This window comes from Schistocerca nitens, chromosome 9 (assembly GCF_023898315.1).
Source record: "Schistocerca nitens isolate TAMUIC-IGC-003100 chromosome 9, iqSchNite1.1, whole genome shotgun sequence".
NCBI lineage: Eukaryota > Metazoa > Arthropoda > Insecta > Orthoptera > Acrididae > Schistocerca > Schistocerca nitens.
The window spans coordinates 176,225,000-176,245,527 of record NC_064622.1 but is presented as its reverse complement, the minus strand read 5'-3'; the positions used below and the strand labels follow the sequence as shown (position 1 = coordinate 176,245,527).

Below are 20,528 nucleotides of genomic sequence, written 5' to 3'. Positions count from 1 at the left end.
GGGACTGGCTGTTGTGCTGTCCTAATCATCATCATTTCATCCCCATCTACGGGCAAGTCGCCGAAGTGGCGTCGAATCGAAAGACTTGCACCCGGCGAACGCTCTACCCCACGAGAGGCTCTAGTGGCTCAAATGGCTCTGAGCACTATGGGACTTAACATCTATGGTCATCAGTCCACTAGAACTTAGAACTACTTAAACCTAACTAACCTAAGGACATCACACAACACCCAGTCATCACGACGCAGAGAAAATACCTGACCCCGCCGGGAATCGAACCCGGGAACCCGGGCGCGGGAAGCGAGAACGCTACCGCACGACCACGAGCTGCGGACGAGGCTCTAGTCACACGACATTTACGATTAACTCAACGTTGAGTGCCCCTAAAACACACACACACACACACACACACACACACATACACATTAAAAATACAACCATGACGTTTTAAGATTCATAAAATACCAACCACAAAAGTCGAACAAAACACAGCAGAATTACTGGGTAAAACTGTGGGTAAAATACCAGTACGGATAGAGCTGGAAAGGGGACAGATGATTATGCTGGATGCTATTTAGAAATAATGGGTAACCATGCGACACTGAGTCACATTATAATCTCACAGACAGTATTTTGGGAAGAAGTCATAACATCGCACGGAATCTTAAAACACAAACCAGCCTCGCATAATTAACCTAGAGGGCACGTCTTGCGGGAATCACCGATCTTCCCTATAACAAAAAATTTAATTTTTAATGTCGTGTGGCTAGGGCCTCCCGTCGGGTAGACCGTTCGCCTGGCGCAGGTCTTTCGATTTGACGCCACTGCGGCGACTTGCGTGTCGATGGGGATGAAATGATGATGATTAGGACAACACAACACCCGCTCCCTGAACGGAGAAAATCTCCGACCCAGCCGGGAATCGAACCCGGGCCCTTAGGGTCGACAGTCTGTCACGCTGACCACGCAGCTACCGGGGGCGGACTTCCCTATAGTTATCACGTGAAACACCCAAATATGAAACATGTCTGTACCGACACCTGTGTTCCACATCTACGACACACCAGGGGCTCCTCGCGATGTAAGAGAAACCCATATGTCAATGGCAATGGGCCACTGCATGCCTTGTAAAGGCTGCTTCTTCAGCGCGTCGTGTTCTAAAGAAGGTAAACCAGAGTCACACTGAAGCTTTCACTGAACACAACTCATTGCTCTTCACTTCCAGCCACTGAGCCTCTCACAAACACACGGTCCAGGCGACATAATACTTAATAGCTTTTAGCCATCTCAAGCTTCGGCATCTCAACAGATAACATGGTGGGACTGAACCAGCAGGAAGTAGGGCTTAGCGAATTTTACTGGACGGGCAGTTCTCTATAAGCTTCACTTATTCCAGTTTAGATGCATTTTCATCACTTAGATTCAGTTAGTTGCTTCACGTTGTTTTCATACTAAATTTCAGGTGCCTATTTAACTTTATAGTCAGATAGCGTTTCGAGTGTTTGATTTATTTGAAAGTCAGATTGCACTTCGAGAATCTTTAACCTTTCAGTGTTAGATTGCATATCAGGTGCCATTAAACCTAACTGAAAGTGAGATTGCGTGTTAGGTGCCCCGACTCTTATTCCAATTCATTTGAATATTTTATAGTAAGATTTTATGCTATTATGTTCTTGGATGAAACTAATTAGTAGATTATATTATGTATCAATTTAAAACTATTATTCCTCTTGGTTTATGTACAAACACCCCTACAACATCGCGGAAATTGCCAACCTGTTCCGCTATTCGCGTAGTAGTCTCATAAACATCCATGCAAAGTAGCTTAAGGACGGTGAAACCACGACGATGTGGCAAGTTGTTTCAGAGCACACCATTCAGCATGTATTGTTGAACATAGGGCCCACAGCAGACCACCCCTGCGTGTTTCCAGGTTGACCCAACGACATCAACAATTACGATTGCAATGGGCACCACCCATAGCTTTTGAAAAAAAAAATGGTTCAAATGGCTCTGAGCACTATGCGACTTAACTTCTGAGGTCATCAGTCGCCTAGAACTTAGAACTAATTAAACCTAACTAACCTAAGGACATCACACATATCCATGCCCGAGGCAGGATCCGAACCTGCGACCGTAGCGTTCGCTCGGTTCCAGACTGTAGCGCCTAGAACGGCACGGCCACTCCGGCCGGCTAGCTTTTGAACCGTGGATCAATGGGCATATGGCGCCTGGTGCAGAGAACATCATTCCTTGTTACCGCACATCGATTATCGTGTCCAGATATGCCACCATCCAGGTGTACGACACCTCGAACTATGCACCGTGCTACTGAGGCAGACCAGTGGGACTAGTATTATGCTATGGCGAACATGCACGTGGATTTCCATGAGACCCACAGTTGTACTCTTAGGCACTGTTACAGCTATGGACTATGTGAACATTATTGAAGACCAAGAGCATCCTTTCATCTTTGTTGTTTTCCGCGATGGGGACGACATCTTCCAACAGGATAAATATCTGTGTGACAAGACCAGAGTCATGGTACAGTGGTTTGAGAAAAATGATCGTGAACTTGTCGCAAAAGTAGCCTGATCTGAACTCGAATATTGCATGTGCCAAAAAGCAGTTTGTCAACAAGTGTCCACGAAAGCCTTAACAATAAAGATAGATATATTCTCGTAAACACATTGGAATGAGAGGCAGTCTCGATGCAATTTAGGTGATAACTAGACAGTCCACAATTTCGGCCTACACAGGCGATCCGCAGGCATGCTGTGGGCTAAGCCACAATTACATGGAAAAGACAAACAAAGATTACGTGAACTATTGCAGTCGCTAATGGGAGTTTTGATGCAGCTTAACAATGATGAAGCAAGTTATGGTAAAGAGCCATGAGTGGAAACACGTTGCGAGCACACGGACAGGGGCAGCACAACAAAGGCTACCGAATTAATTGATCACACCGGGAGGCTGATCTCCGGCGGTTCAAGCCAAACATTTACAAGCTAAACACAGTCGGCTTTGCTATGACCGTTCTACCGTGAATGATTCGATCAAAACTGAGCGTAATGGTCCCCGGTTGCTCCCGCGGCGGCGGGAACGAACAAACGCAGCGCTAAGTGGCGTACACTACCGCACGAGTTCTGGTCACGAACTGCCCATACCATGCACTGACACGATGTGAGGGCGAGTGTCACTCTCACTGGCTTTGTAAACTCGGGTCCTCGCTCACTCTATGCTACCTGCGAGAGCAAAAGGCCCAGGCTGCCAACATGAGCGTGGGGTGGGAATGCCGACCGTGGTTTAGACTTCCACCGAGGGGTATTTCGGTCCTCCCACGCACAGGTTGACTTCTTGTTGTCGGCGAGAGCGGTGTCCCTCCACGTAACTGTTGCCTTCGCATGGACATTTGACACCAACGGCCACTGGATCTTCTGTAGTTACTCAAGTGAATCAAATTCATCGTTTTTTTTAATCAAATGTGTGTGCAGCCCCGTGCCTACTACCAGTAAACCTTACTTGTACAAGCAACCGTAATCTGTGATTGTAACAGCAGTTTTAATTTTATTTTACACCTTATCTTTGTATAGGGGCTGGGCTGGACGGCTATAGAGACTTCGACACGTGCTATAAAGGTCTCTGTGTTACAAGGTGGTCATAATGTTTGGACTCATTTTAGAAAACACTTTCTTTATTTAATTTTGAGAAGCAAAACCCCCTGAGATTTCAAGAAGGATGTAATCATCACAGTTGAGAATAAGCTGACAGATGTAACTATTGCCTAACCATCACAGAAGAATGTGAAGAATGGTATAAACCTGCCTACGGGGAAGTTTTGTTTGCGTAGGAACACATGAGGGAACACTGACTCTACGACGTATCTTAGAAAGTTGACGGTTGAAGAAAGTGAAACATACGTTTATAGCATTTGTAGACATACAGTAGGCTTGTTACAAAGTTGAGTAGAATAAATTTTTGAAATTCGAAAAGTATCAGAGATAAAATGCAGGGAACGAACTGTTGTTTACAGTTTTTACAGAACGTAAACTACAATTGTGGGAGTCTAAGGACTTGAAAGAGAAGAAGTAGTTGGGAAGGGGTAGACAGGAGTGTAGCCTATTTCCCATATTATTGTCTTTACAGTATGTAGACAGTAAAGGAAACCGAGGAGAAATTTGAAAAGAGAATTAAAGCTCAGGGAGAAGAAATTAAAAACTTTGATGTATGGCTGATGTCAACGCAATTCCACAAAAAAGGGCAGGAAAACCAGTTGAAAGGAATGTTTCGAAAAGAGATTACAACGTGAATATCAACAAAAATAAAACATGGATTATCGACTGTAGTCGAATTACATCGTACAGTGATGAATATATTACACTACGAAATTCGGCACTAAAAATGGTACTGTATTTGAGTTTTTCTATTTGGGAAGCAACATAATTGACGATCGCATAGGTAAGATGATACAAAACGCACACTGGCAACAGCAAGAAAATATTTTCCGAAAAAGAGAATTTTTTTTTACATTGAATATAACTGTTACTAAACCTATCTTGAAAGTGTTTGTCTGTAGTGCGGCCTTGTAGGGAAGTGAAACGTTGATGATAAAGCGTTCAGATAAGACGCGAGTAAAAGTATCTGAACATTGTTAATGTGAAAACCTTCAAGGACTCCTAGAGGAGAAACGGTACACTTGTCACATTTTTTCACATGAAGAAATTTGTATTTCTATCTCATTTAAACACTCCGTGATCTTCTATACAAAGTTTTTACACGCAGCATTAACGAACTTGCAAGAAAAACGTGGACAAAATGTCACCACACACACGTACTTTAATAAGCAATGAAACTCCATGAGCCATACACTGATGCCGCAACACACCAAACCCTTTTTCTCATCTTTTATGTCATCATGCAGAAAAGAACGCGAACGGTATGAAATGTAGTGAAATTTACCTACGTAGATAGTGAAATAGCAAAAGGAGCGTATTTATTGCAAAACCATCTGCTTTGCGTCTCGAATGAGAAATGTAACACGTAAAACAGTTAACAGTTATGTTTTGGGCAATGGAAAGAGAGAAGTTAATTTGGAGCACGAAAGTTAAATTCTGTTTCTCGATGAAATTGAAAGGAAGTGGAAGTCGCCTTTAAACTTTCTCATCGAAGAAGTAGTTTCTGCATTTTCAGCAAATAATGTACACCGTCCGTCCTAGAGGTATCGACGTACAAGCGATATCAGTACAGTCCTACTATGGCAGATTAAACGCTGAACTGTAAACAACAGACGAGTATTCGACCAGTCAGCTGTGAGCAGGCAGTAATGGACGTTCGTCTGTAGTGTGTCAACGTTGTTCTAGCAACAATTCTCAATGGAACAACATCTGTAAATCAAGTGTTCAGGTCATTTTCTAGAATACTACATGCAATGTCTGTGTTTAACGCTCTACTATGCAATGTCCTTCAGATATGTATGTATGTAGGCACGTCTGAAGGACATTGACTAGTACACCGTTACACGCAGATACTGCAACTAGTGTTTACAGGCCTAGGCAAACGCTTAGACGATAATAACTCTTTTCTTGTGCGGGAATAATAGCGCCGGCCGGTGTGGCCGAGCGGTTCTAGGCGCTTCAGTCTGGAACCGGGTGACCGCTACGGTCGCAGGTTCGAATCCTGCCTCGGGCATGGATGTGTGTGATGTCCTTAGGTTAGTTAGGTTTAAGTAGTTCTAAGTTCTAGGGGACTGATGACCACCGATGTTAAGTCCCACAGTGCTTGAAGCCATTTGAAGCATTTTTTTGGGAATAACAGCGATTGTGCATGCCCAGGACTTGGACACACGGAGACATATGTAGGTTTGGGTCGGTGCTAGATAGACGAAGTGGTTAAGATGACCATACGTATAAAGTGGGAAATCCAGGTTCGTGTTCTAGTCCGGCACAAATTTTCATATGTCGTCAATAAATTATACAGCTGGAGTATCATCGTATTCGTAATTGCGAATACATTTCTTGTATTCTCTATAATGTTTTGAACAAGAAAATAGGACGTCCAAAATTTGTCCCGTACACTTTGGCTCCAGAACAAAAATAATGACGTATCGCCGCCTAATGCGACTTGACTGAAATGCAAAATTTCTGAAGAAAAAAAAAAAGACATCGCGGATGACGAGAGTTGGTGTTATCAGCATGAACCTATCACAAAACGACGAAGCACAGGACGTCACATGAAGGGTCAACGCTTTGACGACATAACCGATATTCCGGACAACGTGTCGCTCGATTTGAACAACATCTCAAAGAAGGACTTTTCTTACAGTTCCACATCATTGTACGTACAATTTCTCAAATTTTTACTAGTCCAATCTCGAAAAGTTTTGGACTGACAAGGTATAATTTTATGAATTGTATTTTTATAACTGCAATATTAATCTGCTGCTACGGTCGCAGGTTCGAATCCTGCCTCGGGCATGGATGTGTGTGATGTCCTTAGGTTAGTTAGGTTTAAGTAGTTCTAAGTCTAGGGGACTGATGACCAAAGACGTTAAGTCCCATAGTGCTCAGAGCCATTTGAACCATTTTTGCAATATTAACGGCAAACAAGTGACATTTTTAAGATATCAAAATGTACGACGAACTCAAAAATAAATCACGTAAATTGCCTAACATCACCGAAACATGTGTGGTCAGTAAACAAAGACGAGACAGTCTATTTTTGTAAGGCCGCCGCTCCGAACCAGTCAGTAAATTTCAGGTTCCAGCCGGGATTATCGTGTTACTTACTCAGTATAGAACTAATTTTATTAGCCGTTTATCAGCATAAGCTGCTCATAGTTCGTGTAATTTGTTCGGCCGTTAACCCGCACCCGGTATCTAGCCAGAATTGTTGCCTTAACTATTAAGTAACTTCTGTGACACTTCATAAAGCGGTTTCCAGGAACAGTTCAGTACTTCTGATACAAATTCATAAGCTACAAAAATATTCTACTCAGACAATGAAACAGAGAAAATGGAATGTGTTAAGTTTTTGAGAAAACATGTACATTACAGTCTTAATTGGAATACCCACATCCAAAAATTAATGAAGCGCCACAGTTCAACTGCATTTGTAACACGTATGGCTGCTACATGTGATTTAAAGTGAAGAAACTATTTGCATTTTGCCTTTCCCAAATGTGTTATCGAATCATTTTTAGAGAACTCAACTTACAGGGATAGAATATTGTTGGAATACAGAAGCGTATTTTAAGAATTGTTTCTGTTGTTTGTTTTAGAACATCCTGAAGAGTAACCTTCAAAAAACTTGAGAATTTGTCTTCTCTCAAAAAACAGTAAAAGCGTGAATGTAACACTGGGACTGAAAACAACCTCAGCATATAGTTCAACGGTTAACACAGTAAACACATAAAGTAGCCAGATATATGTATCCATCAGCTGTCAGAATACAGAAGCGTATTTTAAAAACTGTTTCTGTTGTTTGTTTTAGAATATCCTGAAGAGTAATCTTCAAAAAACTTGAGAATTTGACAACTGCTTTCATTAATATCTTTTGTCATTAACAATATTAATCTTCTCAAAGAAAACAGTGAAAAGCATGAATGTAACACTAGGACTGAAAACAACCTCAACAATAGTTCAGTGGGTTAACACATTCAACACAGGAAGTAGTCAGATAAATGTATGCATCAGCCTGTCACAACATATTACATGTCTTGCGGGTAATGTAGTAGAGTTTAAGTCTGAATTGAAGAAATTTCTGTTCAGTAACTTTCTCTACTCTATTGAAGAAAGAGTCTTCACAAAAGATCTTTAAATTGATGTAACAGATTACTATATGATTAACATTATCGCTGTAATAAAACCAGTAGCTTCGTGATAAGGTCCAGGAAACCGTGCTTTTCCGACCAGTAGCCTTGTCGTCCTCTGCCATATGGAATCGTTTGGGAACGGAGTGGAAATGCATGGGATCAGCACAACTTTTTTTCAAATGTTTAATAGAAATTTTTTGGCCTTCATCCTACACCATACAACCCGCTCATACTTACATACTGCTAGAACATGCATAGTTACAGGCAGACCAGTAGTGTGTAATAGTGTAAAATCAAATGCTACAGAAGACTTTTGTGCTGTCCATTGTCAGTAATATGTTAGTCTTACATCAATGAATATGTACATCGCGTGGAATAGACTATGATCCTGCGTTGTTAACAAAGCCGTCCCGCAGGTTGGCAACGGATGACGTACTGACACTCCACTCCTTTTCACATTTGTCAGACATCAGCAAAAACACCCTGTGAGTGCTTTAGCGTGTATAGAATAAATGACTGGGGTTAGGAGTGGCCAGTTATTCTATGAAAGAGCACACCGGTGTTCAGCTGTACACAATTTGTTTAATTTCAGAATTTTTGTCAAAGAAGTACACAAATTTACATAGATTGTGATGTGACACTTGCAGGACGGTTGTCAATACAACGCATTACGTCCTGTTCAGCCGAAATAACACTGAACATAACAACATCAAATTTAAACAGAAGGTTCTCTACAAGTTGAAGTTAGTCACTATTACGAAAAATCATCATAATTCCGGTTCTAAGTTTGCTACTATTTAGGATGACAATCAAGTCTACGGAGGATGGTTAGTTTTTGTGACAAAATTAGCAAGAGATTACTCAAGGCTGCTCGAGTTCACAGTGGATGCGAGCTGGCGAACCAACAAATTTACGCCTCTGCTAGTGGCATTTACCTTAGCTGCTGGGCTGCTCTTGCCCTGTGAAAATCCTATAAAAAAGCGAATCAAAATCTTTACTGATTTTATCAGCAGAAACTGTCCTATATTTCTCGTTAGGCGAGAAAACATGCACTCATCCCTTGCCTGGAAATATGGCGATATACATGTGCATAGATGGAGCAGTGTGTATACTGCAATGCCCTCTCAGCTCTGACAGGATCAATTAACTATGTGGCTGTTTCGTTTGTCCGCTGTTGCAGCTCAACAATTCTTCAGCTAATTTCTAGCTGAATGTCAGCCAAAGTGAACGCAGTCTTCACACAAAATACCTCTTTTGGCGTCATACGGAGCGTGATGCGCCCTGTTCTACACTTGACACTGATTCAGAGGAGAGTCCCCAAAGTTTTAGGTCTTGTGACTTTCGTAGCGAACTGTCCCCCACCTGTGTCCTTTTGTGATTCACGTCACAGCTTTTTCAGACCAATGGGAGCATTCCTTTCATCTTGTGGAAACTACCTCTGCCAATTGCAGACGGTCTACCTTCAAACTGGATCGAAATTTCGCCCCTTTCTACTCCTTCCAAGTTTATTCCAGCTAGTCGGGCATTTTGTGCCCACTCCTGACGCCTAAAAGTTACACGCATACATCACGAGCGCACCACGGGCATTTCACGTGATCAACTGCAACGGTGGTCTGTTTGTATATATCTGGAAATTCCGTACCGGAGTTTTATAAAGAATTTCTCCGTAGCAAGTAGCACTGGCCCACTACCTCCCCTCCTCAATGTATCGCCCAGTGCGTTCATTGTCCCTTTCCCCACTGGTCACCAACCCCTTTTTGAAAGTGTTCCATTGTACTTAGGCCGTGATGATGCAACTCGCATCTGCCACCAAACTAAAACCTTTTCTCCAGCAGCTTTTTTCACCTTTTGCTCATTGACATGCAGGATATGGGGTGGTGTGTTAATACTGTTAAATCAAGTGTCATCCATTTGCATTACATACTGTACATTCTGCTCATTATCGCCGAAGTATGTCAGGTGACATACTCTTCTACGTGTTATGACATATAAAATCTCTCATGTAAGGTGCGAAATTAACATTCATTCAATCTGGCACCTTACAAACTTACTTCACAAGTAGTATTTCCATATATCCTGGGGAACACAAGGAATAAGTGACTGGCGTCTTCTTCCTCTCCACAGGGGCAGAAAGGTGCCTCTACAATGTGCAGCCTGGGAAGATGTTTACAGAACTATACTTGGTTAAATTTGACTCTAGGTATCAGAAGTGCCGAGTCATTGAATTTATATGGGATTTCCTGGAATAGGGGACTGACAGAGGAATTGTTCATCTTTCAGCCATTGTCAGCTCTCCAGACTTTTGAGCCATCCCATTTAAGTCGCTCCCTCAAGTAGGCTAAGTGCATCTCGTTCCAGTGCTTCTACCAAGGAAAACCAATACTACCACAGTCATCCGCACGGTATTCAGATGCGCTAAGCCCTCAGCTGCCGACAGTGCAGTACAACAATAGTTGTCTGTATTGTATTTAAATGACATGTCTGTCTTGCACTACTTTTCACATACCATAGGCCCATCGCTAAGGTATCCATGGAATACGTGTAATGTAGTGTTAAAACACGGGTGGCGATCTAAAGCCACTAGCTGCTAAAATATACTGTAGCGTCTCTGTTATGCTGAAGTGATGAATTGCTTATACTAGATAAATGTTTAAGAACACAGTAGCGGCCTAATATGTGGTATTCTTTTTTCTTTAGGCAATAACTGCTGAAGACTGACGTTGTCCTACGCACTCAGGAAACCTCAGGACGCCAACATCCTCCCGTTTACTGTGAGTATCCCACCACTTAAAAATGTGTCATGGGTATGACTCAAAAATTTGTTATCATATTAAAACTTACGAAGTGATCGTTGTTCATCCTTCAAAGAGATTTCATGGCTGATTTGCGTGTCCTTACGTTTTGTGGTCGAGTTCTACCATGAATGATACAGATTTACACTACCTCTGTTGTTACTATATGCTAATCAAATTATATGGCCCACCCTGATAACACTTTTGCGTACGTTCTAGTCTAACATTTACTTTTTTATCGGAATTTCAGTCTGCAGACTATCCTGACAAGTGCAAAAGGAATCTCTTCCTTTCATTGTTCTTATCTTCGTGAAGGCAGCAAGCGGCTCACCACTGAGAATCCATTTTAATTAATGCCCTTGCTGTACTTGCAATGGATCAACGGTTCCACAGTAAACACTGAAATGTCGATTCTATCACGACTTTCGTCAGACTAGAAATTCATTCATTTGCAATGTCTTACATACTCATATTCAGACTGGAATAAGAAGCTCGAATTTTATAGCTCCTCACTGCAAGACGAAAATTTTTGTTTATGTTATGCAAGCAGGTGAACTTCCACTTAACATTAGTTTAATTTCTTCTACAAGGACGGTAAAACATAGCTTCCAGGAATCCATGATGATACCTGCTTCCCTCTACACCCGCACATTTTTCTCGAAACCACTACCATGTTTCAGAGGAAAAACATAGGAAAAATGATTTTGGTAACAAATCTTCACTTTTTTTCATTACAGTATCAAATAACAGCCAGCAGATTAAAATAAAAATCTTCAGCTCTTATATCCTCCCCATTCCAGAAGGAAGTATACTAGGTGACGATTTGTCATAGCAATATGCACCTATACAGATACCAGTAGTATCGTGTACACAAGGTATAAAACGACACTGAACTGATGGAGCTGTCATTTTAACTCAGTTGATTTATGTGAAACGTTTCTGACATGATTATGGCCACATGAGGCAACAGACTTTGAACGGTCTAGGGGCTAGCACTGTTGCCCCTGGATCACGGGGTCCCGGGTTCGATTCCCGGCCGGGTTTGTGATTTTCTCTGCCTGGGGACTGGGTCTTTGTGTTGTCCTCATCATTTCATCGTCATCATCATCATCATTAGTGACAGTGGCTACATTGGACTATGTAAAAAATTGGACTGTGGCAGTTTTTACGGGCGCCGATAACTGTGTAGTTGAGTTCCCCACAAACCAAACAACATCAACAGACTTTAAACGCGGAATGGAGCTAGACGCATGGGACATTACATTTCGGAAGTCGTTATGGAATTCAGTTTTCCGAGATCCACAGTGTCAAGAGTGTGTCGAGAACATCAAATTTCAAGCATTACCACTCAACAAGGACAACACAGTGATGGACGGCCTTCATAACGACCGAGAGCAGTGGCATTTGTGTGTAGTTGTCAGTGCTAACAGACAAGCAACACTGCGTGAAATAATCGTAGAAATGAATATGGGCCGAACGACGAACATATCTGTTAGCACAGGGCGGAGAAATATGGTGTTAATGGGCTGTGGCAGCAGATGATCGACACGAGTGCCTTTGCTAATTGCACGAAATCGCCTGCAGCGCCTCTTCTGCGTTAGTGACCATGCCGGTTGGACCTTGGACTACAGGAAACCCATGGCTTAGTCAGATGAGTCCCGGTTTTAGCTGATAAAACTAGTGGTAGGGTTCGATTGTGGTGCAGACCCCATAAGCCATTCATCCAAATTTTCACCAAGGCACTGTGTAAACTTGTGGTGGTTCCATAATGGTGTGGACTGTGTTTATACGGAATGAATTGGATCATCTAGTCCACCTGAACCGATCTCTGACTGGAAATAGTTATGTTCGGCTACTTGGAGACCATTTTGCAGCAAATTAATAGACCTCATGTTCCCAAACATTTCAGTATGCCACAATTGTTCGCGATTGGTTTGAAGAACATTCTGGTCAAATCGAGCGAATGATTTGGTCACCCACATAGCCAGACGAGGACACCACCGGAGATTTATGGGACATAATCAAGGGGTGAGTTCGTGCATAAAATCCTGTACCAGCAACGCTTTCGAAATTATGGACAGCTATAGAGGCAACGTGGTTCCATATTTCTGCAGGGAACTTCCATTGACTTGTCGAGTCTATGCTACGTCAAGTTGCTGCATTATGCCAGACAAAAGGAGGTCGGACATGATATTAGGAGGTATCTCATGGCTTCTGTCACCTCAGACTATTACGGCAGGTAACGTCTCCGGGCATTCATCAAAGCATAATCCTTACACTGGATTGTCCAAGAAATGGTGTGATTTTCTATTAATCCACTGCCCAGTGGCGTCCTTCTTTACACCACCTCAAGCGTCGCTCAGCACTGACTAAAGAAATGTGTGGCATATGAGGAGCTGCTTGGTCTTTGTGCACCATTCCTTTTAAATCACTACGCACAGTCATTGCTATAGCTGGATCACTGGTAGCACTTTAAAACTCGCAATTGATTCCTCCCGCTGTTTTTATAGGATTTGTTAGAACCACCCTTTGGATGCTCGACAGACTCTGTTCGTCACTACATGAGATCATGTTGGTCTTGTTTTATTTGTGGCTGTGCTTTCAAGTTTCCATTTTACATTACTGGCCTTTAAAATTGGTACACCAAGAAGAAATGCAGATGATAAACTGGTATTCATTGGACAAATATATTATACTACAACTGACATGTGATTACATTTTCACGCAGTTTGAGTGCATAGATCTTGAGAAATCAGTACCCAGAACAACCACCTCTGGCCGTAATAACGGCCTTTATACGCCTGGGCATTGAGTCAAACAGAGCTTGGACGTCGTGTACAGGTACAGCTGCCCATGCAGCTTCAACACGATACAACAGTTCATCAAGAGTAGTGACTGGCGTATTGTGACTAGCCAGTTGCTCCGCCACCATTCACCAGACGTTTTCAATTGGTGAGAGATCTGGAGAATGTGCTGGTCAGGGCAGCAGTCGTACAGTTTATGTATCCAGAAAGGCCCGTACAGGACCTCCAACATGCGGTCGAGCATTATTCTGTTGAAATGTAGGGTTTCGCAGGGATCGAATGAAGGGTAGAGCCACTGGTCGTAACACATCTGAAATGTAACGTCCACTGTTCAAAGTGCCGTCAATGCGAACAAGAGGTGACTGAGACGTGTAACCAATGACACCCCGTACCATCACGCCGGGTGATACGCCAGTATGGCGATGACGAATACACGCATCCAATGTGCGTTCACCGCGATGTCGCCAAACACGGATGCGACCGTCATGATGCTATAAATAGAACCTGGATTCATCCGAAAAAATGACGTTTTGACATTCGTGCACCCAGGTTCGTCGTTGAGTACACCATCGCAGTCTGTGATGCAGCGCCAAGGGTAACCGCAGCCATGGTCTACGAACTGATAGTCCATGCTGCTGCAGACGTCGTCGAACTGTTCGTGCAGGTGGTTGTTGTCTTGCAAACGTCCCCATCTGTTCACTCAGGGATCGAGACGTGGCTCTACGATCCGTTACAGCCATGCGGATAAGATGCCTGTCATCTCGACTGCTACTGATACGAGGCCGTTGGGTTCCAGCACGGCGTTCCGTATTACCCTCCTGAACCTAGCGATTCCATGTTTTGCTAACAGTCATTGGGTCTCGACCAACGCGAGCAGCAATTTCGCGATAGGATAAACCGCAATCGCGATAGGCTACAATCCGACCTTTATCAAAGTCGGAAACGTGATGGTACGCATTTCTCCTCCTTACACAAGGCATCACAACAACGTTTTATCAGGCAACGCCGGTCAACTGCTGCTGTTTGTGTATGAGAAATCGGTTGGTAACTTTCCTCACGTCAGCACGTTGCAGGTGTCGCCAGCGGCGCTAACCTTGAGTGAATGCTCTGAAAAGCTAATCATTTGCATATCACAGCATCTTCTTCCTGTCGGTTAAATTTCGCGCCTGTAGCACGTCACCTTCGTGGTGTAGCAATTTTAATGGCCAGTAGTGTACTATCACTTGACCAGCAGTCGGTTTGGACAGCTTTATAAGAATTGCAGTGCTTATAACGGCTGTGTTACTCATGTGACATCCGATGTCTCGTCCTTCTTAGCTCTCCTGATCAACTCACTTTGCTATTACTGTTTCTCTACTGACATCACATTACTCCCCGTCTCCTTTTGTAATGGCGGGGCCGCCTCTGCCGACATCTAGCGGTCAATTCCGCTATACATAGGTGTGTCCGGATACTTTTTATCAGATAGAGCATGTCTAGCATGATAGTAACTATTATTGGATAGTAATCTTTCGTCGACATTTTCATCATTGATGGTGGAGCAATAGAACCAATGGAGAGGAACAGGAGAAGCGGGTAGTCGTAATATGCATCAGGAACCTTGCCAGTACTTATCAGAAGTAAGACCATTGGAAACTATCTCCGGAATGAGCCTCCAGAGTCCGAACCACTTTGCCACCTCGCTTGTTTGAACTGGTGGCTGTCGCCACGAGCAGAGAGGCAGCGCAATATTTGGAGTGGGTGAATGACACGAGGCGCGTTTGTCACCTTGGCGGTAGTTTCACAAAACTGCCGGTGGGTGTTTCTGCCTCGTCACCGGCTCGCGCAACGCGCGCTGGCTTACGCCCGCGCTGCTCCCGGTGAAATCGGCCGCCGTGTTTAAGGTGAGATCAGTGGCGGCAGCCGGCACAGTACACGGGCCGACAGTCCTGGCGAAGCGGAGCAGCGGATCGCGCCGGCGTGGGTCCAGCCGCCTCAGTAAGGTAACTGACGACAAACTGCTCGCGTCTACCACATCCCGTAGTGCACGAGATACGTGATGTATGAGATTTTCTCGGCGTCATTGATTGATGTTGTATTTTCGGGTGTTCAGCACCCGCAAAACAAAACAAAATATCATTTTATCGTCTACATGCACATACGTTATCTGGAATCACAATGAAGTGCATGGCGAAGGGTACTTAGCATGATACGCCAAGGTGACAGTTTCTTTCGTTTCCAATGACGTAGAGACCGCGGGAAGAACTTCCTGCATTTGGTCTAATTTTGTCTTCGTGTCCCCAGATTCCTCACCCTCTAGAGTCTTCACTCATTGGTTACCGAAACGTTCCACGAACGCTTTCACGGGATAATTTTTGTCGACCTTCAGGTGCCTGCTAGTTCAGTTTTTCCAGAATCTCCATCACGCCCTCCCTTGAGTTCAAGAAACTGGTGACCATTATTTGTATGCTTTCAGTATTCCTTGTAAGTTCTATATAGTATTGGTCCCACAAACTAGAGTAATATTCTACAGTGACGGAAAAAAATTGCAACATCAAAAGTTAATTAATGTAGAGTAGTGAAATTTCAGGAATAGATGTGTCTAGGAAACATCTTTAAGGGGAGGTTTACTATCTTTGGCCCGAAAAAAGCATGATTTTTCACAATTTTTTTCTCGAGATGTGTTATAGATATCAATGTCAAATTTGGTCAAAATGTTTATTGATATTTCCTCTACATACTGGAATTTTTTCGACCGGAAATGTCGAAGAGCAAAGGCGAAAGTGCCGTCGGAACGAAACAAAATTTCGATGTAGACATCCACGCGCGGTATGTCACAGGTCAGCCGGCTGGTCTGAAATCAGAGTTGAGTTGACTTTAGCGAAGTATATAAGATTCTTTAGGAGTTGTACCTCGCTTAAGTTATTTGGATCATTTATAGTTGATGGCTCGGAATAAAAGTGGTACAACTCCGAGACAATTTAGTTAGCTTAGTCGGAAGCAAAGAATCATGCCAATCGGTTCAGTAGATTTGAAGTTACCATTCCACGCGATTAAAAAAGAAGTCATTTCGAGAAAAACGTGTAGAAGTTTTGACTACATGTAAATGCAATTTTATGCAACTTACGTTCAATCTGCTATTCCGAGTCCATAAACTAGTCCTTCCTCTTCCTCATAGAGGGCGTTCTGCTCGATGTGGGCCATCCTGCGCTGCTCCAGAGCCGCTCGTAAGGCCAGTGTCAAGCGGTCTTCGGCCGCTTGAATCCGGTGGTCGTCCGAATGCTTGACGAACTGCGTCGAATAGAGTCCCTGGGTGACATCCATCGTTGTCATGGTCTTCAGAATTGCTGAATACCCTTCGTTGAAGCTACTCACTGCCAGGAAAATCGCAATCTTCACAGTCATCGCACCAGAATGCAAATGCTTGGGGGCTAACTTCCAAACACACACGTTCAACCTTTCATTTCAATTTTGTGTGTTTCCTCCCAAGAACCGGTACAATGTCCTCTGAAAGAAAAAAAGGCGGTGCGTGAAAAAGGTCGATTTCAGGCAGGTGCATTTTTTTGTTCAACCACGAATAACAAACATTTCCGTTCCTCTTTCGGAAAAACCGTTTCAGGGGTGGATTCTAAACACTTTTATGGATCCAAAAATGCAATTTAAAAAAATCGATTTTTTGAACCAAAAGATAGTAAACCTCTCCTTAAGTGATTAACGTTGCTAGATCACACTTTAAGCACGAGACAAGCCATTGCAAATGTGAAATGATGGTACTTTAACGACCGGTGTAAACGTTAGAATATTTGATGGAAGCATGCAAATGTGCATGCGTTGTGCTGTGCAGATGCCGGATGTCAGGTTGTGTTGCACTTGATAGGTCGGCACAGGGACGGATAGTGCAGTTGTGGAGTACGCTGGAGTTGTCGTCGGATGATGTTCCATATGTGCTTGATTGGAGACAGATCGAGCAGACTAAGGCAACATGTCAGCGTGTTAGGTTACAACAGCAGTACGTGAACGAGCGTTACCTGTTGGAAAACGCCCATGGGAATGGTGATCAAAAATGGCAGCACAACAGGTCGAATTGCCAGACTGACATACAAGTTTGCAGTCGGTGTGTTTGGGGTGCCCACGAGAGTGCTCCTCCTGTCATACGAAATCGCTCTCCAGGCCGCAAGCTCAGGTGTAAGTCCAGTGTGTCCAGCACTGTCTAACATGCAGACACATTGGTTTCAGGCCCTCAGCTGATTACATTCTAACCAGCACACAGACACCACTGGGGCCGAGGCAGAACCAACTTTCATCAGAAAATACAACAGACCTCCAACGTGCTCTCCAAGGAACTCGCGCTCGTCACCACTGAAGTCGGAAATGGCGGTGGTTTGGAGTCAGTGGACTGTACGCTACAGGGCGTCTGGCTCGAAGCTGTCCTTGAAGTAACCGATTTGTAAAAGTTGGTTGTGTCACTGTGGTGCCAACAGCTACTCACACTGCAGATACGATACGATGCACAAGAGCCATACGCCGAAAACGATGATATTCCCTCTTGGCAGTACTACGTGGCCGTCCGGAGACCAGCCTTCGTGCCGTCGTACCCTCCCGTGACCACCGCTCCCAGCAATCATTTAACAGTGGCAACACTCCTGCCCAGTCTTTCTGCAGTATCGCGGAAGGAACATCTAGCCTACCGTAGCCCTATTATATGTCCGCGTTCAAACTCAGTGAGGTACTGACAATGGCGTCTTTGTCGCCTTAGAAGGCATTCTTAACTAACATACACTCACCACGTCCAATCTCAAAATAACTAAGGCTCACGGCCATTACAGCGTGTATTTGAGGCCAACATGATTTGCAAAAAATGTTCAAATGTGTGTGAAATCTTATGGGGCTTAACTGCTAAGGTCATCAGTCCCTAAGCTTACACACTACTTAACCTAAATTATCCTAAAGACAAACACACACACCCATGGCCGAGGGAGGACTCGAACCTCCACCGGAACCAGCCGCACAGTCCATGACTGCAGCGCCTCAGACCGATCGGCTAATCCCGCAAGGCGTGATTTGCATCTTCAAAGTGGGGCCATTGGTGCCACTCCTATGCAACTGGTGCGACATTTTAATAGACATCATCATTCAGATGCAGAAACATGTCTACCAACGTTTGTTATGTGGCACAACTCCTCCTTGGCGTTGTTATTTTTTTTTTTTTCATCAGTATAATACAGGTCATATAAGTGATTTGTAAGCCTTGTAAACTATTCCCGATACCCTACAAATGAAACGAAGTGCGCCACCTGCGTTACCTACGAATGAACCTACAAATTGCTACAAATATTTATTTCCACAAGTCTGCTGATTCCAGCTGCAATTCTTTGATGTCGTAACCATACGGTTCGACTTTCGTCGTTTTGTGATGTACATAATTTTACATTACTGAACATTTAAATGATGTTAGCAGCCTTTCACCACTATAAAATAAAATCAACACCGGACTGGAAGCTTTAGCAGTTTTTTAGACCATAATTAATTACATGTAACTGAAAAAACCTGTAGGTTACAATTATTTCGTGTCCAATAGCTTTGCCAAATGTTATATGCAATAACAATACCATAAAAGTGAGTCATGTGTCTTTTTTTTCCCAGGAGCCTATCAGAGCATTTCAGCCACCAAAGTGGTTGCATTTCTCTCTCTCATTATTGTTATTGTGACAAATGACGACCAGTGACTGCTGTATTGTCTTGATTTTAAAATACTTGACTGTATTGTGTGTGTGTGTGTGTGTGTGTGTGTGTGTGTGTGTGTGTGTGTGTGTGTGTGTGTGAATGAAATGTAATGTTGTTTTTGGTTTGTTCTTCATGATAATGGTCTTATAATGAGCATCTAAGAAGCGAAGGAAGAAATTAATGCATCTCAGGCTTACTAGTAGCTAAATCAACATTACTCACGTGGAAAGCCTATTTCTGTTAACTGAAGTTTGCGAATTTAGCCATACAGCGAGTTAATTAGCATTTTCGAAACCTGATAACTATTTTATTACGACTCAATGTTCACTCTAAGACAAAAAATAATAAAATAAAATAAAAAAAACACGTCACGAAGAAATTACCAGAATGAGACGGAACTAGGTAGATGAGATGTAAATGTACAGACAAACAAATGATTATAATTTCCGAAAAATTGATTGATTTATTCAAAAGATAGAGCTTCACAAATTGAGCACGTCAGTAACGCGTTGGTCCACCTCTGGCCCTTATGCAAGCAGTTATTCGGTTTGGCATTGATTGACAGAGTTGTCGGATAGCTTGCTGAGGGATATGGTGCCAAATTCTGTCCAACTGGCGAGTTAGATCATAAAAAACCCAAGCCGGTGGGATGGCACTGCCCATAATGCTCCAGACGCTCTCAACTGGGGAGAGTTCCGGTGACCTTTATGGCCAAAGGAAGGTTTTGCAACTACGAAGGTATGCAGTAGAAACTTTCGCCGTATCCGGGCGGTCATTACGTCGCTGAAATGTAAGCCCAGGATAGCTTTCCATCAAGGACAACAAAACGGGGAGTAGAATATCGTGTACATACTGCAGTGCTATTGGGTGCCGCGGACGACAGCCAAAGGGGTCCTTCTACGAAAAGAATCGACTTCCCAGACCATCACTCTTGGTTGTAGGGTCGAATGGCGGCCGACAGCCAGGTTGGTTTCCTACCGCTATCCGAAGCATCTCCACAGTCGTCTTCACTGGTCATCGGGGCTCGGTTCGAAGCGGGATTCATCACTGAAGACAATTCTACTCCAATCAATGAGATTCCAGGCCGAAGACTTGTCTGGAGACTCCCTGGACAGTGGAGTTGTAACACGCTGATAATCTCGTCAAAGATATTAGAAAGTATTTTTATAAGAGAAAGTATCTGTGAGTTATGCAGACGCCAGAGTTCGCTTCCAGCTAGTAACAGTACACAATGGATGACTTTGTCCAATACTCAGTTAAGTTTATGTTCATCTATACATGTTATAAAAATAGATTAATGTATGTGTGTATGTATATTCCACATATCTCCTCCTAATCCACTGGACCGATTTCAACGAAACTTGGAAAACATATCCCTTACTATTAGTGTAACGCCCCAAGGACAGAAAACCCCAATTA

General features: G+C 43.3%; 1 long non-coding RNA gene across 1 annotated transcript in view; it reads left to right on the top strand.

Moving 5' to 3' along the window:
* Positions 1–20,528, top strand: part of LOC126203371 (uncharacterized) — a 593,071-nt gene that overhangs the window by 407,049 nt on the left and 165,494 nt on the right. Inside the window, exon 3 of the long non-coding RNA XR_007540260.1 lies at positions 10,508–10,581. This is a non-coding gene — a long non-coding RNA (uncharacterized LOC126203371). The remainder of the gene's footprint in view (positions 1–10,507; positions 10,582–20,528) is intronic.